This window comes from Schistocerca serialis, chromosome 3 (assembly GCF_023864345.2).
Source record: "Schistocerca serialis cubense isolate TAMUIC-IGC-003099 chromosome 3, iqSchSeri2.2, whole genome shotgun sequence".
Classification (NCBI taxonomy): Eukaryota; Metazoa; Arthropoda; class Insecta; order Orthoptera; family Acrididae; genus Schistocerca; species Schistocerca serialis.
The window spans coordinates 147,167,905-147,175,127 of NC_064640.1; the positions used below are offsets into that span (position 1 = coordinate 147,167,905).

General features: G+C 43.3%; 1 non-coding gene across 1 annotated transcript; it reads left to right on the forward strand.

Annotated features, from left to right (window-relative positions):
* Window positions 1-2,141: 2,141 nt before the first annotated feature.
* Trnas-cga (transfer RNA serine (anticodon CGA)) lies at window positions 2,142-2,216 on the forward strand. The gene has a single exon. It is a non-coding gene; the product is annotated as a tRNA-Ser (tRNA).
* Window positions 2,217-7,223: the final 5,007 nt, after the last annotated feature.

The window sequence follows — 7,223 nt, forward strand, 5'->3', positions numbered from 1 at the left end:
GCTACCCCGCTGGGTCAGAGGACAAGTTGAAATATGGGTAACAGAGAGTGACACCGTAGTATTTATTGCATTAGTGCTTTGCCCTCCACTCAAAAGACAGGTGCACACGTCCTCTTTGTCGATAAATGCATTCGAATATTTAATCCGTGACTGTTGGACGACATTTTGCGGATGTTGATTGTGCAGAATGAGCAGGAGACTGCCACGAACCACGTAGTGAGCCTAAACATAGATCGACGTTAAGGTGACGGCCGTAAACGTAAAGACAACAAAGTTTACGAAAGGAAGTGACGTAAGCAAAAGCAGTATCGACGAAGAAAGCCAGGCTCGCCTTATGGAGCTTCACACAATCATACAAACCTCCAACTCACACTCGTGATCCAGGGCGTCGTTCACAGTTCGAACTCTAACCTCTGAACCACAAAAGAGATACAACAGTTATATTTGAGAAACGGCGTAACGAATGTTGCAATGAGGAGGAATAGGCTGCCGATCCACTCGCTGTGTTGGGTATACATTTTCTGCCACTCCTATGTCTACATCTACATCTACATTTATACTCCGCAAGCCACCCAACGGTGTGTGGCGGAGGGCACTTTAGGTACCACTGTCATTACCTCCATTTCCTGTTCCAGTCGCGTATGTTTCGCGGGAAGAACGACTGCCGGAAAGCCTCCGTGCGCGCTCGAATCTCTCTAATTTTACACTCATGATCTCCTCGGGAGGTATAAGTAGGGGGAAGCAATATATTCGATACCTCATCCAGAAATGCACCCTCTAGAAACCTGGACAGCAAGCTACACCGCGATGCAGAGCGCCTCTCTTGCAGAGTCTGCCACTTGAGTTTGCTAACCATCTCCGTAACGCTATCACGCTTACCAAATAACCCTGATGCGATGTGTTTGTCGTGATCTCTGGAGTCCAGACTGCAGAAAGTGGAACTAGGCCGTCCGTCCAAAAAGTTACGAAACTGATTTTATTAATAGTGTACAAGCGATGTCAGCACAGTTACTACGGTGACAACTTAACAATTGTAAACAAAATATTGCTTTCGACCAGTCAGTTGTGAGCAGGCAGTTATAAGTAGTGGACTTTCGGCCAAACTGTGTCATCGTTGCTGTGTCATAAATCGCATTGAAGCAACGAACTGAAGTCTCTAAATCAAATGTTCAAGACCACTCTCTAGAATGTTTTGAAGAAGAGAAAAGTGTGTGCAATGTTTATCCCTCACACCTTGATTGCCATTCAAAAGCAACGACGAGTGGACGCCTGCCACTTCTCGAGTGAAATGAAAACCGTGGACAATTCTCTTCTGGAAAATAACATCACAGGTGCTGAGAATTGATATTATGTGTTTCCTTTAAATACGGCTACTGTCACAAACTTTTTGTTAACAGATTACCTGTTTCGGTCTTTAATGACCATCATCAGATCTGAAACTTCCTGGCAGATTAAAACTGTGTGCCCGACCGAGACTCGAACTCGGGACCTTTGCCTTTCGCGGGCAGAAGTAAAGCTGTGGGTACCGCGCGTGAGTCGTGCTTCGGTAGCTCAGTTGGTAGAGCACTTGCCCGCGAAAGGCAAAGGTCCCGAGTTCGAGTCTCGGTCGGGCACACAGTTTTAATCTGCCAGGAAGTTTCATATCAGCGCACACTCCGCTGCAGAGTGAAAATCTCATTCTGGAAACATCCCCCAGGCTGTGGCTAAGCCATGTCTCCGCAATATCCTTTCTTTCAGGAGTGCTAGTTCTGCAAGGTTCGCAGGAGAGCTCCTGTAAAGTTTGGAAGGTAGGAGACGAGGTACTGGCAGAAGTAAAGCTGTGGGTACCGGCCGTGAGTCGTGCTTCGATAGCTCAGTTGGTAGAACACTTGCCCGCGAAAGGCAAAGGTCCCGAGTTCGAGTCTCGGTCGGGCACACAGTTTTAATCTGCCAGGAAGTTTCATATCAGCGCACACTCCGCTGCAGAGTGAAAATCTCATTCTGGAAACATCCCCCAGGCTGTGGCTAAGCCATGTCTCCGCAATATCCTTTCTTTCAGGAGTGCTAGTTCTGCAAGGTTTGCGGGAGAGCTCCTGTAAAGTTTGGAAGGTAGGAGACGAGGTACTGGCAGAAGTAAAGCTGTGGGTACTGGGCGTGAGTCGTGCTTCGATAGCTCAGTTGGTAGAGCACTTGCCCGCGAAAGGCAAAGGTCCCGAGTTCGAGTCTCGGTCGGGCACACAGTTTTAATCTGCCAGCAAGTTTCATATCAGCGCACACTCCGCTGCAGAGTGAAAATCTCATTCTGGAATCATCAGATCTGTTTCATAAAAACAAAGTCCTAATATACTGCAGCCATAGTGGAATCGTCAAATGTTAAATGAGGAATCAGCACCAGCATCGTCAAATACATCATTGTTAACAAAAAGTTTGTGACCATAGACGTAAATTAAAGAAAACGTATTACACATACGGGTCTCTGTTTTCTTGCGACGATGTCGCAGCTTGAGAATTGATGTTATCAATGCGGACCTACCACAAAACATCAGCGTGAAAAAATTCACATAAATGATCAACACCTTGACGACATAACCGATATCTATGCCAGTTTCTCAAATAAATACTTTTCTGACAGTTTCGCATGATTGTACGAGCTTTCTGTGCCTTGTTCTCAAATGGGGAAGACTATGTAGAACGCCTAAAGCATTAAAACCATGATATTATCTTTTCTCTCTTTTTTATTAAACCTCTGTCGTAGGTTTTTGGACAGAAACGGTATGTGCCACACAAATAATGACACCACTACTTTCCAGGTCTGTCTCCATATCTCTGAAGTGTCGCGATTAAAGAGAATCTGCGACAGTTGCCTGATGATGGGTTTACATACCGGAATATATTCACTGTAAACTGAATAACGCAACAAAGAGTCCAGCTGAATAGAAGATCTGAAACGAAAATCTCTTTTATATAGTATAAAAAAATTCCTATGAGTAATATTTGTTGTACAAACTGACTGACGAACAGAAGGAAATACGTACCGAAAATTCTGAGGGTTTCATTCAGACATCATAATGAGATTCCTCCTCTCCGTAAACCATCGGCACATAGACGACAAGGCCATTTTTCTGAAGACTAGAAAAAGGCCTGACTCCGTTTCCAGATGCCTTATAATGTGTTCTAGAGTGAAGTGAAGTCAACTGAGATTAATTTTTTCTTCCACAGATTTACGACACTATATAGATAGCATTGTTGACACTTCTTGTACATTGTTAGAGAGTCTTGAGAATAAAATTGATAGTTACTAGATCTTGCCACGAGATAAAACTAATTCATAAATTCAGAATTTTAACTTTGTGTTTGACTGTGCAACCGAACGGTATTTTCAAACCCCTACATGAAAGAAGGTTGTATGCATGGAAGAATCCTGGATATACTAGACGGTATCAGATAGATTATGTAATGGTAAGACAGAGATTTAGGAACCAGATTTTAAATTGTAAGCCATTTCCAGGGGCAGATGTGGACTCTGACCACAATCTATTGGTTATGAACTGTAGATTAAAACTGAAGAAACTGCAAAAAGGTGGTAATTTAAGGAGATGGGACCTAGATAAACTGAAAGAACCAGAGGTTGTACAGAGTCTCACGGAGAGCATAAGGGAACAATTGACAGGATTGGGGGAAAGAAGTACAGTAGAAGAAGAATGGGTAGCTTTGAGGGATGAAGTAGTGAAGGCAGCAGAGGATCAAGTAGGTAAAAATACGTGGGCTAGTAGAACCCCTTGGGTAACAGAAGAAATATTGAACTTAATTGATGAAAGGAGAAAATATAAAAATGCAGTAAATGAAGCAGACAAAAAGGAATACAGACGTCTAAAAAATGAGATCGACAGCAAGTGCAAAATGGCTAAGCAGGGATAGCTAGAGGACAAATGTAAGGATGTAGAGTCTTATCTCACTAGGGGTAAGATAGATACTGCCTACAGGAAAATTAAAGAGACCTTTGGAGAAAAGAGCACCACTCGTATGAATATCAAGAGCTCAGATGGAAACCCAGTTCTAAGCAAAGAAGGGAAAGCAGAAAGGTGGAAGGAGTATATGGAGGGTCTATGCAAGGGCGATGTACTTTAGGACAATATTATGGAAATGGAAGAGGATGTAGATGAAGATAATGGGAGAGACGATACTGCGTGAAGAGTTTGACAGAGCACTGAAAGACCTGAGTCGAAACAAGGCCCCGGGAGTAGACAACATTCCATTAGAACTACTGATAGCCTTGGGAGAGCCAGTCCTGACAAAACTCTACCATCTGGCGAGCAGGATGTATGAGACAGGTGAAATACCCTCAGACTTCAAGAAGAATATAATAATTCCAATCCCAAAGAAAGCAAGTGTTGACAGATGTGAAAATTACCGAACTATCAGTTTAATAAGTAACGGCTGCAAAATACTAACGCGAATTCTTTACAGACGAATGGAAAAACTGGTAGAAGCCGGCCTCGGGGAAGATCAGTCTGGATTCCGTAGAAATACTGGAACACGTGAGGCAATACTGACCTTACGACTTATCTTAGAAAATAGATTAAGGAAAGGGAAACCTACGTTTCTAGCATTTGTAGACTTAGAGAAAGCTTTTGACAATGTTGACTGGAAAACTCTCTTTCAAATTCTAAAGGTGGCAGGGGTAAAATACAGGGAGCGAAAGGCTATTTACAATTTGCACAGAAACCAGATGGCAGTTATAAGAGTCGAGGGGCATGAAAGGGAAGCAGTGGTTGGGAAGAGAGTGAGACAGGGTTGTAGCCTCTCCCCGATGTTATTCAATCTGTATATTGAGGAAGCAGTAAAGAAAACAAAAGAAAAATTCGGAGTAGGTATTAAAAACCATGGAGAAGAAATAAAAACTTTGAGGTTCGCCGATGACATTGTAATTCTATCAGAGACAGCAAAGGACTTGGAAGAGCAGTTGAACGGAATGGACAGTGTCTTGAAAGGAGGATATAAGATGAACATCAACAAAAGCAAAACGAGGATAATGGAATGTAGTCGAATTAAGTCGGGTGATGCTGAGGGAATTAGATTAGGAAATGAGACACTTAAAGTAGTAAAGGAGTTTTGCTATTTGGGGAGCAAAATAACTGATGATGGTCGAAGTAGAGAAGATATAAAATGTAGACTGGCAATGGCAAGGAAAGCGTTTCTGAAGAAGAGAAATTTGTTAACATCGAGTATAGATTTAGGTGTCAGGAAGTCGTTTCTAGAAGTATTTCTATGGAGTGTAGCCACGTATGGAAGTGAAACGTGGACGATAAATAGTTTGGACAAGAAGAGAATAGAAGCAGTCGAAATGTGGTGCAACAGAAGAATGCTGAAGATTAGATGGGTAGATCACATAACTAATGATGAAGTATCGAATAGAATTGGGGAGAAGAGGAATATACGGCAGAACTTGACAAAAAGAAGGGACCGGTTAGTAGGACATGTTCTGAGGCATCAAGGGATCACAAATTTAGCATTGGAGGGCAGCGTGGAGGGTAAAAATCGTAGAGGGAGGCCAAGAGATGAATACACTAAGCAGATTCAGAAGGATGTGGGGTTGGAGTAAGTACTGGGAGATGAAGAAGCTTGCACAGGATAGAGTAGCATGGACAGTTGCATCAAACCAGTCTCAGGACTGAAGACCACAACAACAACAACAACAACAACAACGTGCTGTCACCAGGGTAACGAATATCTGATGATCCCCGAGACTGACGTGCGAAACCGGATATGAAATCAAATTGTGTGCGCCTTGTCGCAGTTTTATATGTTTATATAAAGCTCTGATACACTTGGGTACAAATGGAGCAACATGTTTCGCAACATTTCTCTCAACAACTACGACAAATGTCCCGAGTACAATGCCCTGTAATATTTTCCAAGTCACACTGGACAGTACTTACAGAAATGTCGCCAGAGGATATTGTGTTGATTAGTGTTGTGTACATACTTAATTTGGGTACTTTAGAGAAATGTAAGAGAAAGAGAAAGTGGTGGAATTTCACTGACTGAAAAAATGAAAAAAATAAAAACTAAAAAATAATTATTGTAGAATAATCAAATTTCAAGGATACATCTGTGTAGGTAAGATATTTAAGTAATTAACATTGCAAGATAACAGGTTAATACACTACTGGCCATTAAAATTGCTACGCCACGAAGATGATGTGCTACAGACGCGAAATTCAACCGACAGGAAGAAGATGCTGTGATATCCAAATGATTAGATTTTCAGAGCATTCACGCAAGGTTGGCGCCGGTCGCGACACCTACAACGTGCTAACATGACGAAAGTTCCCAACCGATTTCTCATACACAAACAGCAGTTGACCGGCGTTGCCTGGTGAAACGTTGTTGTGATGACTCGTGTAAGGAGGAGAAATGCGTACCACCACGTTTCCGACTTTGATAAGGGTCGTATTGTAGCCTATCGCTATTGCGGATTATCGTATCGCGATATTGCTGCTCGCGTTGGTCGAGATCCAATGACTGTTAGCAGAATATGGAATCGGTGGGTTCAGCAGGGTAATACGGAACGCCGTGCTGGATCCCAACGACCTCTTATCACTAGCAGTCGAGATGACAGGCATCTTATCCGCATGGCTGTTACGGATCGTGCAGCCACGTTTCGATCCCTGAGTCAACAGATGGGAACGTTTGCAAGACAACAAACATTTGCACGAACAGTTCGACGACTTTCGCAGCAGCATGGACTATCAGCTCGGAGACCATGGCTGCGGTTACCCTTGACGCTGCATCACAGACAGGAGCGCCTGCGATGGTGTACTCAACGACGAACCTGGGTGCACGAATGGCAAAACGTCATTTTTTCGGATGAATCCAGGTTCTGTCTATAGCATCATGATGGTCGCATCCGTGTTTGGCGTCATCGCGGTGAATGTACATTGGAAGCGTGTGTTCGCCATCGGCATACTGGCGTATCACCCGGCGTGATGGTATGCGGTGCCATTGGTTACACTGGCTCGTCACAATACTGTGGTATCTTGTTAAAGGTGCATGGGCAGCTGTACCTGTACACGCCATCCAAGCTCTGTTTGACTCAATGCCCAGGAGTATCAAGGCCAGAGGTGGTTGTTCTGGGTACTGATTTCTCAAGATCTATGCACCCAAACTGCGTGAAAATGTAATCACATGTCAGTTCTAGTATAATATATTTGTCCAATTAATACCCGTTTATCATCTGCATA